Raw genomic sequence first — 14,027 nt, forward strand, 5'->3', positions numbered from 1 at the left:
AACTTGTCATCATATGGGAGGCCTTCCATTCCTTGTAGTAGTCTAGTTGCCCACCTTTGAACTGACTCTAACTTCTGAATGTCCTTTTTAAAATGTGGAGCCCAAAACTGGTTCCCATATTCCAGATGTAGCCTTACAAGTGATTTATAGAGGTGTAACAATACGTTGGGATCACGGGATCTAATCTCCCTTTTTATACACCCTAAAATCTTGTCCCAATCAGCATTCCATCAGCCTCTGGAAGGTTCCTGGCGCATTGCACAGCTCGAAGGGCATGCTTTTGAACTCGCAGAGACCCATAGGGGTGGCGAAGGCGGTCTTCTCCCGGTCTGCCTCAGCAACGGACACTTGCCAATAGTGACTAGTGAGATCAAGGGTAGAAAAATAATTTGCAGTTCTCAATGCAGCTAGCAATTCCTCAATACGGGGAGTGGTGCCGTCCTTCTTTTTTAACAGGATCAACAGAGCTGCCCAAAGGCTACAACTGTCACGGATAACCCCAGCCGCCTTCATGTTGCTCAACATGTCCTTGGTACACTGGCAATGTGAAGGTGGTATTGGCTTATAGCTCTCTTTGATGGGTGGGTGTGCACCTGTGGGGATGTGGTGTTGGACCCCTTTTATTCCCCCAAAATCTAGCGGGCTTCCCACCGGTAACCCGCTCCCCAGCTTGGATGGATGCTGAGGGAGCCCCTTTTGCCCGCAGGCTCTGGCCCTGGGAACTGTAGCCTTGGCGGTGACTGTGCTTCCCTCTACGGTGTGAGCTGTTGCCTTCAATCGGGTCTTGACTGCTGGGAAACCCTGGAGGTTCCTGTCGCTAACGGATTTGACCGGTTTTACGGCGACTCCTAGCCTGGTCGGGGTCCGTAGGCCCTGCCGGATGGTGCTGGCTTCTCTTCACTCCCCGATCTGGTACCGGCGGGCCACCGCCCATCCCCGGTCCGTACGGTTCACTCCAATCAGCCTCTCCTGCAGAAGGTCACCACCGTCTGCCAACCTTGCTGAGTGCCCGGGCCACACACCCGGACACGGTCAGTCTCCTCTTCACTTCTCTAACTCCAAAACTGATCTCTAATCTGACTCCTTTTCCCGCCTCCAGGACTGTGAACTCCTCGGTGGGTGGGATCAACCACCTGGCCCACCCCCTGGTGTGGACATCAGCCCCTGGAGGAAGGCAACTAGGATTTGTGTTTAGCTTCGGTGTGCCTAGCCGGAGTGTAGAGTGTGTTGGTGTAGTACCTGTGACGACCTGGCTTGTCCAGGGCGCCACATTCCCCTATAGTAAAATGCAGACCGTCCGCGGGCTGCCCGTCCATCACCGGTTTTATTTTCACAACTGAAAAAGAATAAAACGGTAAAACATGTAAAAGCATCATAAACATTTTACAACGGTACAGCTTCCGCTCTTCTCCCACCCAAACAACCTGGCCCTGATGCTGCCCCTAAGAAGCGGGCAGCACCCCTTGACCCCAGTCCAGCACCAAGTTGCCCGAGCGGGTTCTGTCTCTTTCAGGGGGCCCACGTCCAAGGGGACCCCTGAACCCCCGGAGGATCGCCACCGGTTACGGTAGTGGCGGGCCTAGGCCATCCCTTTCCTCCAGGCCCATCCTCCCAAATCAGCCTCTCCGGAGGCGGTAACGGTGTCAAGCCAACAAACATTTTTATTTACATTGCACTAAGTTTGTGGTTGCCCTGCAAGTTCTCGGGCTTGTCCGTAAGCAGTTCCTTACGCAATGGTTGCACAGTCCCTACGGGGACAACAGTTGCCGGCAACGGCCGGTTTAATCACGGTTCAATCAGGTAAACTTCTTTGGTTGATCATCTTTACTTATCATTTAAAACTTTCAAACTGGTACACTCAACACATAAAGCCCCCCCCTTTTAAAGAGTAGTTTCCCTGTACCTAAGTGGGGGTCTACCTAGGTTGGGGCGAGTGGACCTTCGGGGTCCGGTGTCAGTGGTGACAGGCAGTGGGGCAGAGGGAACAGTCAGTTCCTCCTCTCTGCTATCATGTGGGGCAGGCGGAGGCGTAGGGGAGCTGGGTACAGGTACCTCCCTGGGCACTGGCTCGCGGTTAACCGTTTCCATCATTTCTTCATCCACGGGTTGTGGGAACAGTATCACTGGAAGGATCACCGCACCGTTCTGTGTAGGCCAGTCTGCTGGAAAATCACCCATCATGGTGTGGATTACCTCTTTTTCCTTCTCCACTGGACTGGGAACTGGAGCCTCATCCGCTACTCTCAATGCTGGTGGGCACTTCTTCAGGTGGTCTCGGGAAACCGTGGCCAAAGTCCCCCCCTGGTCACGGCTGATCTGGTAGGCCTTCCCATTCTCCCATCCTGTGGGCTGGACTACATACGGGGTTTTTTCCCATTGATCATCCAGCTTGTGGGCCCTTCTTTTCCGCTTCAGCACTACATCCCCAGGTTGGAAGGAACCGGCAGGCGCCTTCTTGTTGAAGCACTGCTCCTGTTGTCCCCGACTCCGGCACAAGTTCTTTTCAACATACTCCTGGACCTGTCGGTACTGTGTCCTCCGCCGAGTGTCCCATTCAGCTGTCGACAGGAGTGCTTCTGAAGCTTCCAAGCCCATTTCCAGATCCACTGGTAGCCGGCCGGGACGAGCTCTCATCAGGTATGCTGGAGTGCATTTCGTAGAGCTGGAAGGGATGTTGTTGTACATATCGACCAGGTCAGGTAGCTTCTCCAGCCACAGGTTCCGCTCTTCCAGTGGTAACGTCTTGAGGAGGCCCAGGACCAAGTGGTTCATCTTTTCACAAATGCCATTGGTTTGGGCGTGGTAAGGCGTGGTCCGGATTTTCTTGCAGCCGTACAACTGGCAGAATTCCTGGAATACCTCTGCTTCAAAGGCCGGACCCTGGTCGGTAAGCACCCTCTCCGGGTACCAATGCGGTCAACAGAAATAAGCCTGGAAAGCCTTAGCAGCGGTGCGGCCGGTTAAGTCCTTAACTGGGACAACCACCAGGAACCTCGAGTAGTGGTCTACGATGGTCAGAGCGTAGGTGTACCCACTTCGGCTGGGGGTGAGCTTTACATGGTCAAGGGCAACCAGCTCCAGCGGTTGGTGTGTAATGATCGGGTGTAGGGGTGCCTTCTGGCTGGCCTCGTCCTTCCTTCTCAATGCGCAAGGGCCACATTCTCGGCACCAGGCCTCCACAGATTCCCGCATTCCACTCCAATAGAACCGCTCTCTTAACAACATCTCTAGCTTCTTCCACCCGAAGTGCACTGCACCATCATGGTATGCTTGCAGGACGGTGGGCACGTTAGCCTGGGGAATCACCAGCTGGCGGATCTTCTCGTGAGTCTTTGGATTAATCAGCTCGCGATACAACTTCCCCTGGTGTAGGTATAGCCGGGTCCGTTCTTGCCACAGACGTTGGGCTTCGGCAGGGGCAGCAGGGTCTATCCCAGCAGAACCCTGTTCCACTAGAGTCTTGACCAGGCGGACAGCAGGTGCCTGGTCCTGAGCTTCCTGCCAGTCCTGTCGGGGCAGCGGATCCAGGTTCACCCGTTGTTGGTAGACGTGCACCTTCTCAGTGAATGGCCGGTGAAATGCAGGCAACTCGATCTCTTCGAGGTCATCATCCTCTGGCCCCTCTTCCGACAGGTGGGGCATCCGGGAGAGTGCATTGGCATTGACGTTGGTACGGCCGGCCCGGTACTTGATGGTGAAATCGTAGTTGGCTAACCTGGTCACCCACCGCTGCTCCAACGCGCCCAGCTTGGCCGTATCTAGATGGTTCAGCAGGTTATTGTCTGTGTACGCGGTGAACTTGGCTGCTGCCAGGTAATGGCGGAACCGCTCGGTGATAGCCCACACCAGTGCCAAGAGCTCAAGCTTGAAGGAGATGTAGTTCTCAGGGTTCCTCTCAGTCGGTCGGAGTTTTCGGCTAGCATAAGCTATTACCTTTTCCCTTCTGTCTTGGACCTGGGATAGAACAGCCCCCAAGCCCACATTGCTGGCGTCGGTGTAGAGGATGAATGGGCGGCTGTAGTCAGGGTACGCTAGGATTTCCTCTCCGGTCAGGGCTGTTCTCAGCTGGCGGAAGGATTCCTCATGCTTTTCTTCCCACACCAATGGGGCTACTAGGGATCTACCACCCTTGGTCTGTCCTACGAGGAGGTCTTGCATGGGGGCAGCCATCTTTGTGTACCCCTTAATGAAGCGACGGTAATATCCCACCAGGCCCAGAAACTGCCTCACTTCCCTCACTGTGGTCGGTCTCGGCCAGTCTTGGATGGCGGTGATCTTCTCGGGGTTGGGGGCGACACCTTCCGCACCAACCACATGTCCTAGGTACTGCACTCTGGGTTTCAGCAGATGACACTTTGAGGGCTTCAACTTCATCCCATACTTGGCAAGGGACGCGAACACCTCGGCTAGGTGCTCCAGGTGGGCTTCATACGTCTGTGAGTACACAATCACATCATCCAAGTACAGCAAAACGGTCCCATAGGCAGTCTTCTCTCGGTCTTCCGGTGCCACGGCCACCTGCCAGTACCCGCTGGTGAGGTCAAGGGTGGAGAAGTAGTTAGCGGTTCTCAGCGAGGCCAGGGACTCTTTGATGCGGGGCAGAGGGTAAGCATCCTTATGCGTTATCTGGTTAATCTTCCGGTAATCCACACACATCCGCATGGTGCCATCCTTCTTCTTAACCAGCACCAACGGAGCAGCCCAGGGACTACAGCTGTCCCTAATAACCCCTGCCTCCTTCATGTTCCTCAATATGTCTTTGGCGCATTGGTAGTGCGCAGGGGGAATAGGCCTGTATCTCTCTTTAATAGGGGAGTGTGTACCGGTAGGGATGTGGTGTTGAACCCCTTTAATCTGCCCAAAATCTAGAGGGTGCTTGCTAAAAACCCGCTCATACTCCTGTACCACCCGGTATACCCCTTCCTTGTGGTGTATGGGGGTATCATCAGTGCCGACATGTAGCTCTCGATACCACTCGCCTAACTCCCCCAGGGATGAGTGGGAACCGGCAGCAGGCGGTGTGACCGGGGGAACGGCTTCATGGATCGTGTGGGGATCTAGAGTGAGCAATTTGGCAAGGGTAGCGTACCGGGTGGTGCATGAATGCACACATATTGGTTTTATAATCTTATTGTATTACTTTATATTCTTATTTCACTTGTGCATATCTCCACCATAATCCTGGCTAAGAAATATAGCTTTTTTTGGGGTACACAGGTAGTAAGGTCTTCTTTCTATTTCTTTAGGGGTGATATAGCCTGGTGGAACTCTAGACCTCTAACATTATATATGCACCCTTTTTCTTTATGGTTCTTGGACACCTTATAACATTCTTCCATACATATATATCTTTCTCATAAATTATAAATAATTAGGCATTTTTATATATTTTATTTACATTTTCATAAATAACTTTTTACAAAGCATGGGGGACATTCTCACATACATATAATTTTCATGTACGCATTCTGAAAATTTACGCATAAACCGTACACACTCCTTTTTGTAACAATTTCTATAACTCATTCGCTGAACTCTCATCCCGGATATTCATTCTTACACCGAATTTCCTGTTATAACACAACATTCATGATTTTTATTCAATTTATTTTTATTTTTTAGGTTTATTAGTAGTGATGAGCGAGTACTAAAAAGCTCGGGTGCTCGAAGCTCGGGCCGAGCCTCCCAAGATACTCGTGTACTCGGCCCGAGCACCGAGCCCAATGTTATCCTATGGGAGACCCGAGTATTTTTGTGAAATGACCACCGGCAGCATGTAGAAACCCTAAAAATGGCACAAAAGTCTCCGAAGAGTGCTCAAATGACATGGCAACAGCATGGGGAAGACCCCTTGAAGCATTTATCACTCAAAAGTCACAGCTTTGAATAATTTTGTCCGCGTTTTACGCCATTTTTACGGACTCACCAGAAAACCTTCCAAAATGACACCAAAATGATTTTTCATAGCGGAAATGTTAAGGGCACATACCCAATAGTGAGATAGAGCTAATGTATGTTACTTTTTGAGATCAATACATGAAAGATTTTACGTAAAACATTGTGTGGCACTCCGATGTCCCTGAGAAGAGACGTACATAAAGGCCTCTGAGTCTAATGTGCCCATTTTGAGGAACTGAGTCCTTGTAGTATTTTCCTTTGCCAGGGCAGTCCAAAATTGTGAGGTTCACCAATGCCCCTGCATACAGACGTGCATGATGGCCTGTAAACCTGAAGTGCCCATTGTAAGGAAGTGGGTCTATTGTAGTATAGCCCTTAGGCAGGGCAGCCAAAAATTGGGAGGCTCCACGTTGTCCCTGGATAGAGACGTGCATGAGGGCCTCAAAACATTAAGTGTCCAGTGTCAGGAAGTGGGTGTATTATAGTATAGCCCTTAGGCAGGGCAGCCAAAAATTGGGAGGCTCCACGTTGTCCCTGGATAGAGACGTGCATGAGGGCCTGTAAACCTGAAGTGCCCATTGGAAGGAAGTGGGTCTTTTGTAGTATAGCCCTTTGGCAGGGCAGCCAAAAATTGGGAGGCTCCACGTTGTCACTGGATAGAGACGTGCATGAGGGCCTGTAAACCTGAAGTGCCCATTGGAAGGAAGTGGGTCTTTTGTAGTATAGCCCTTTGGCAGGGCAGCCAAAAATTGGGAGGCTCCACGTTGTCCCTGGATAGAGACATGCATGAGGGCCTCAAAACATTAAGTGTCCATTGTCAGGAAGTGGGTGTATTATAGTATAGCCCTTAGGCAGGGCAGCCAAAAATTGGGAGGCTCCACGTTGTCCCTGGATAGAGACGTGCATGAGGGCCTGTAAACCTGAAGTGCCCATTGGAAGGAAGTGGGTCTTTTGTAGTATAGCCCTTTGGCAGGGCAGCCAAAAATTGGGAGGCTCCACGTTGTCCCTGGATAGAGACGTGCATGAGGGCCTCAAAACATTAAGTGTCCATTGTCAGGAAGTGGGTGTATTATAGTATAGCCCTTTGGCAGGGCAGCCAAAAATTGGGAGGCTCCACGTTGTCCCTGGATAGAGACCTGCATGAGGGCCTCAAAACATTAAGTGTCCATTGTCAGGAAGTGGGTGTATTATAGTATAGCCCTTAGGCAGGGCAGCCAAAAATTGGGAGGCTCCACGTTGTCCCTGGATAGAGACGTGCATGAGGGCCTCAAAACATTAAGTGTCCATTGTCAGGAAGTGGGTCTTTTGTAGTATAGCCCTTTGGCAGGGCAGCCAAAAATTGGGAGGCTCCACGTTGTCCCTGGATAGAGACGTGCATGAGGGCCTCAAAACATTAAGTGTCCATTGTCAGGAAGTGGGTGTATTATAGTATAGCCCTTAGGCAGGGCAGACAAAAATTGGGAGGCTCCACGTTGTCCCTGGATAGAGACGTGCATGAGGGCCTCAAAACATTAAGTGTCCATTGTCAGGAAGTGGGTCTTTTGTAGTATAGCCCTTTGGCAGGGCAGCCAAAAATTGGGAGGCTCCACGTTGTCCCTGGATAGAGACGTGCATGAGGGCCTCAAAACATTAAGTGTCCATTGTCAGGAAGTGGGTGTATTATAGTATAGCCCTTTGGCAGGGCAGCCAAAAATTGGGAGGCTCCACGTTGTCCCTGCATAGAGACGTGCATGAGGGCCTCAAAACATTGTTCCCATTGCAAAGGAGCGGGTCTCCTGTCGTTGTAATGTCCATTCTGCAAAGAATGGGCGAAAAAATTTACCACTGGGGGTATACCTGAAACAAAGGCCTAACTCTTGTAACGGTCATCATGGTGGCGCATGAGGAGAAGGAGGAGCAGTCCAGCGATTATCCAAAGTCCAGAAGTGTGTACCCATGGGTGACTGGAGGTACATAGCAAATTCCCGTTACAAACTTTAAATTCCGCTCTCATTTGCTGGTGGTGTGGTGAAGTCTGGCCCAATCCAACCCTTGTTCATCTTGATCAGAGTCAGCCTGTCAGCATTTTCAGTTGACAGGCGGGTGCGTTTATCTGTAATGATTCCACCTGCGGCACTAAAAACACGCTCTGACAAAACGCTAGCGGCAGGGCAGGCCAGGACTTCCAAGGCGTAGAGAGCCAATTCATGCCACGTGTCCACCTTGGATACCCAATAATTGTAAGGCACAGAGGAATGTCGGAGTACAGTTGTTCGATCTGCAAGGTACTCCTTGAGCATCTGGGCAAACTTAGGATTTCTTGTGGCACTACCCCGCACCTCAGGGGCTGTGGTACGTGAGGGGCTGAGAAAACTGTCCCACATCTTAAAGACTGTTCCCCTACCTCTGGCGGATTGGACTTGTGCCTCTCTCGGCTGTACGCCTTGGTTGTCCACTGATTCCTGACCTATGCCGCTAGCGTTTTGTGAGGGGAATGCTTTGCCTACTTCCGTGACTATGGCCTTCCGGAACTGCTGCATTTTGGTTGACCTCTCCGCCTCGGGAATAAGAGACATAAAGTTCTCCTTGTAGCGTGGGTCTAACAGTGTTACCAACCAGTAATGATTGTCGGCCAAGATGTTCTTAACGCGAGGGTCACGAGACAGGCAGCTTACCATAAAGTCAGCCATGTGCGCCAGACTCTTAACAGCCAGGACTTCAGTAGCCTGACCAACACGTTGACTGAACATGCTGTCCTCCTCCTCCTCCTCCTCCTCCTCATCTACCCTGTCCTCTGGCCAGCCACGCTGAACCGAGGATATGACTGGTGTGCATGTCATATCCTCAATTTGGCCGGAGATTTGCTCCATGTCTTCATCCTCCTCCTCGTCATAGTCCTCCACTGCACGTTGTGATGAGACGAGGCTGGGCTGTGTGTTATCACCCACACCCACTACTGTTTCTTGCTGCAACTCATCGCGCTCCGCCTGCAATGCATCATGTTTGGTTTTGAGCAGAGACCGTTTTAGAAGGCAGAGTAGCGGTATGGTGACGCTAATAATGGCGTCATCACCACTCACCATCTTGGTGGAGTCCTCAAAGTTTTGGAGGATGGTACATAGGTCGGACATCCATCTCCACTCCTCAGGTGTTATGTGTGGAGTTTGACCCATTTCCCGACGGCTTAGGTGATGCAGGTACTCAACAACTGCCCTCTTCTGCTCACATATCCTGACCAACATGTGCAGAGTTGAATTCCAACGCGTGGGGACATCACACACCAGTCTGTGAGCCGGAAGATGCAAACTGCGCTGAAAGCCGGCAAGGCCGGCTGAAGCAGTAGGTGACTTTCGAAAATGTGCAGATAGGCGGCGAACTTTTACCAGCAGATCAGACAGCTCTGGGTATGAGTTTAGAAACCGCTGAACCACGAGGTTGAGCACATGGGCCACGCATGGAACATGTGTCAGCTGGCCTCGCCTCAAAGCCGCCACCAGGTTCCGGCCATTGTCACACACGACCTTTCCTGGCTTTAGGTTCAGAGGTGTGAGCCAGTGATCTGCCTGCTGTTTCAGAGCTGTCCACAGCTCTTCTGCATTGTGGGGTTTGTCACCTATGCAGATTAGCTTCAGCACAGCCTGTTGCCGCTTCGCCGAGGCAGTGCTGCAGTGCTTCCAGCTTGGGACTGGTGTGGAGGGTACAGTGGATGAGGATGCGCAGGAGGAGGAGGAGGCTGAAGAGCATGACATTCCGGAGCTGTAGAGTGTGGGTGAAACACTGACTGAGGTAGGGCCTGCAAACCTTGGTGTGGGAAGGACGTGTTCCGTCCCTCGCTCAGACTGGGTCCCAGCTTCCACAATATTAACCCAGTGTGCCGTCAACGAGATGTAGCGGCCTTGCCCACAAGCACTTGTCCACGTGTCTGTGGTTAGGTGGACTTTGGGTGAAACAGCGTTGTTCAGGGCACGTGTGATGTTTTGTGACACGTGGTTATGCAACGCGGGGACGGCACACCGGGAGAAATAGTGGCGGCTGGGGACCGAGTAACGTGGGACAGCTGCCGCCATCAGGTCGCGGAATGCTTCTGTCTCCACCAGCCTAAAAGGCAACATTTCCAGCGCAAGCAGTCGCGAAATGTTAGCATTTAGAACTGTGGCATGTGGGGTGTTGGCAGTGTATTTGCGCCTGCGTTCAAAGGTTTGCTGAATGGATAACTGAACGCTGCGCTGGGACAAGGACGTGCTTGCTGATGGTGTTATTTCTGAGTAGGCAACTGCAGGTGCAGGACCGGAGGAGGCTTGTTCGCAGGCAGCATGGACAGGGGATTGGCTCGCATGCACAACCAGCGAAGACGTAGCAGTGACATTAGCAAGCACTGCTCCTCGACTCTGTTGTACTTCCCACAAAGTCGGGTGCTTGGCTGACATGTGCCTGATCATGCTGGTGGTGGTCAGGCTGCTAGTTTTGGTACCCCTGCTGATGCTGGCACGGCAGGTGTTGCAAATGGCCTTTTTAGAATCATCTGGATCCAACTTAAAAAACTGCCAGACTCGGGAAGACCTAACATTTGTACAGGCACCTTGTGTCGTGTTGTTGTTCCGGGGAACGGTTGCCTGACTTCTGCCTGGAGCCACCACCCTGCTTCTTACTGCCTGTTGGGATGCTACGCCTCCCTCCCCCTGTGCACTGCTGTCCTCGCTCTGCATATCCTCCTGCCAGGTTGGGTCAGTTACTGGATCATCCACCACGTCGTCTTCCTCTTCCGCACCCTGCTCCTCCTCCTGACTTCCTGACAATTGTGTCTCATCATCGTCCACCCCTTGTTGAGACACGTTGCCAACTTCGTGAGAACGTGGCTGCTCAAATATTTGGCCATCTGTACATACGATCTCCTCATGACCCACTTCAACATGAGCTGGCGAGAGGCCAGAATGTGCGAATGGAAACGTGAACAGCTCTTCCGAGTGTCCAAGTGTGGGATCATTAATGTCCGAGGACGTGTACTCAGCCTTGTGGTAGGAAGGAGGATCAGGTTCTGAAATGTGCGGTGCAGTATCACGGCTACTGACACTTGACCGTGTGGAAGACAGAGTGTTTGTGGTGGTGCCAATCTGACTGGAAGCATTATCCGCTATCCAACTAACAACCTGTTGACACTGGTCTTGGTTCAAGAGCGGTGTACTGCTGCGGTCCCCAAGAATTTGGGACAGGACGTGCGAGCGACTAGATGTGGCCCTTTGTTGTGGCAAAATTAGAGCTTGCCCACGACCTCGGCCTCTGCCTGCACCACCATCACGTCCACTTCCTTGTTCCTTGCCAACGCCCTTGCGCATTTTGCAATGCTGTGCTGACGTGTATTCACTAGACTTGGGCGTTATATCAAAGTTTGTGCAAATTGTGCACCTGTACGCTGCCACCGACAGGCACACACGTGCGGTTTTTAAATGCAAGCACGGACGCACTAAGAACCTAACAGGTTTTAGGAGCAAAAATTAATGATGAGAACTCTGACACTATCAGCCACTGCTGACTGACGTGTATTATACACTACACTTGTGCGTTATATAATAGTTTGGTAAAAACGCACACAAGTGCACCTGTACGCTGCCACCGACAGGCACACACGTGCGGTTTTTAAATGCAAGCACGGACGCACTAAGAACCTAACAGGTTTTAGGAGCAAAAATTAATGACGAGAACTCTGACACTATCAGCCACTGCTGACTGACGTGTATTATACACTACACTTGTGCGTTATATAATAGTTTGGTAAAAACGCACACAAGTGCACCTGTACGCTGCCACCGACAGGCACACACGTGCGGTTTTTAAATGCAAGCACGGACGCACTAAGAACCTAACACAGGTTTTAGGAGCAAAAATTAATGACGAGAACTCTGACACTATCAGCCACTGCTGACTGACGTGTATTATACACTACACTTGTGCGTTATATAATAGTTTGGTAAAAACGCACACAAGTGCACCTGTACGCTGCCACCGACAGGCACACACGTGCGGTTTTTAAATGCAAGCACGGACGCACTAAGAACCTAACACAGGTTTTAGGAGCAAAAATTAATGACGAGAACTCTGACACTATCAGCCACTGCTGACTGACGTGTATTATACACTACACTTGTGCGTTATATAATAGTTTGGTAAAAACGCACACAAGTGCACCTGTACGCTGCCACCGACAGGCACACACGTGCGGTTTTTAAATGCAAGCACGGACGCACTAAGAACCTAACACAGGTTTTAGGAGCAAAAATTAATGACGAGAACTCTGACACTATCAGCCACTGCTGACTGACGTGTATTATACACTACACTTGTGCGTTATATAATAGTTTGGTAAAAACGCACACAAGTGCACCTGTACGCTGCCACCGACAGGCACACACGTGCGGTTTTTAAATGCAAGCACGGACGCACTAAGAACCTAACAGGTTTTAGGAGCGACAATTGCTGAGAAGTCTGACACTATCAGGACTGTTTTAGACTGTGTACACCAGCCCCAGATATGATGAAGGCTGGTATACGGTCACCACTAGGAATGGCTATATACCCTGCCTGCCTGCCTGCCTGCCTGTATACTGCTACAATAGTCCTGACAAGGACTCTTTTGGTCTCTAGCCTGTATTCCAACCTGGCTATACCCTGCCTGTATACAGCAACAATAGTCCTGAGAAGGACTCTGCTACTGTACTCCGACCTGGCTATACCCTGCCTGCCTGTATACAACTAGAATAGTCCTGAGAAGGACTTTTGGTCACACTGTTTGCAGCCCTGCTACGGAAATAGCTATAAAGGGCCGCAAACCTTTCCCTGAAGCAGCGACCCTTTCCCTGCACTGACTGTCTGGATAGCTGTGCGCCCGCCGGTATAAAGGCTCGGTCACGCTGTGCAGGCCGGCCAATCACTGCAATTCCACAACTAACAGGGCTGGCATTGCAGTGGTCTGCCAGCCAATCCCTGCATGAGGGCTGGCTCTCAAAAGAGCGCCAACATGCAGGGATGAAGACCACGAGTACAGCACGAGTATCGCGAGATTACTCTGTCCCCGTCGAGTAGACCGAGTACAGTGATACTCGTGCGAGTACCGAGTAGTAACAAGCATGCTCGCTCATCACTATTTATTAGTAAAATGGCTTACACTCCCCTTTTTTCCACTTTTTTCTTCACTACTTTTATAAAGAAATTTTTCCTTTCTTTATTCTTAATGCAATTTTATATAGCAACACCACCATTTTTTGCCACGAACATAATTTTTCTTGTCCGTCATCCCGTTCACCCTTACAGGGTTGTGGACAGATGCACTTGTCACTACACTTCTAAGACTCAATACAGGGTCTGGAGCTCAATGCTCCCTTTTTGTTTTTTTTTTCTTCTTTTTTTTCTTTTTTTCATTTTGTCCTTCTTCTTCTTCTTTTTCTGATTTTTGTCTCAAAAAGCTGATGAAATTTGAAACACTATACCCCAGTGATTTTATAAATGTTTCTCAATATATCACTTGAGAACTTTTATGGCCGGTATTGTAACAGTTGACCATCCCGGCAGTATTTGAAATACAGCAGTCAGTCCTCTGACGTAGCTCCATATGTGTATATATAGAGGTTCTTCCTCCTTTGATTGCATACTGTTCTTTTTTTGCCCTGATGAAGGAGACAGTGATCTCTGAAACACATTGACCGGAAAAAAGAATAAAGAGATGAAATAATTAACATCAGTTTCCTTTGGTGACAGCGCGGCACGCACCCGATTTTCCTCCTATACGTTATTGCTCTTCTACTAGGGGCTGCGGCTGTTAGGTTCTTAGTGCGTCCGTGCGTGCATTTAAAAACCGCACGTGTGTGCCTGTCGGTGGCAGCGTACAGGTGCACTTGTGTGCGTTTTTACCAAACTCTTATATAACGCACAAGTGTAGTGTATAATACACGTCAGTCAGCAGTGGCTGATAGTGTCAGAGTTCTCGTCATTAATTTTTGCTCCTAAAACCTGTGTTAGGTTCTTAGTGCGTCCGTGCTTGCATTTAAAAACCGCACGTGTGTGCCTGTCGGTGGCAGCGTACAGGTGCACTTGTGTGCGTTTTTACCAAACTATTATATAACGCACAAGTGTAGTGTATAATACACGTCAGTCAGCAG

The sequence above is a fragment of the Anomaloglossus baeobatrachus genome (assembly GCF_048569485.1).
Source record: "Anomaloglossus baeobatrachus isolate aAnoBae1 chromosome 10 unlocalized genomic scaffold, aAnoBae1.hap1 SUPER_10_unloc_1, whole genome shotgun sequence".
Taxonomy (NCBI): domain Eukaryota; kingdom Metazoa; phylum Chordata; class Amphibia; order Anura; family Aromobatidae; genus Anomaloglossus; species Anomaloglossus baeobatrachus.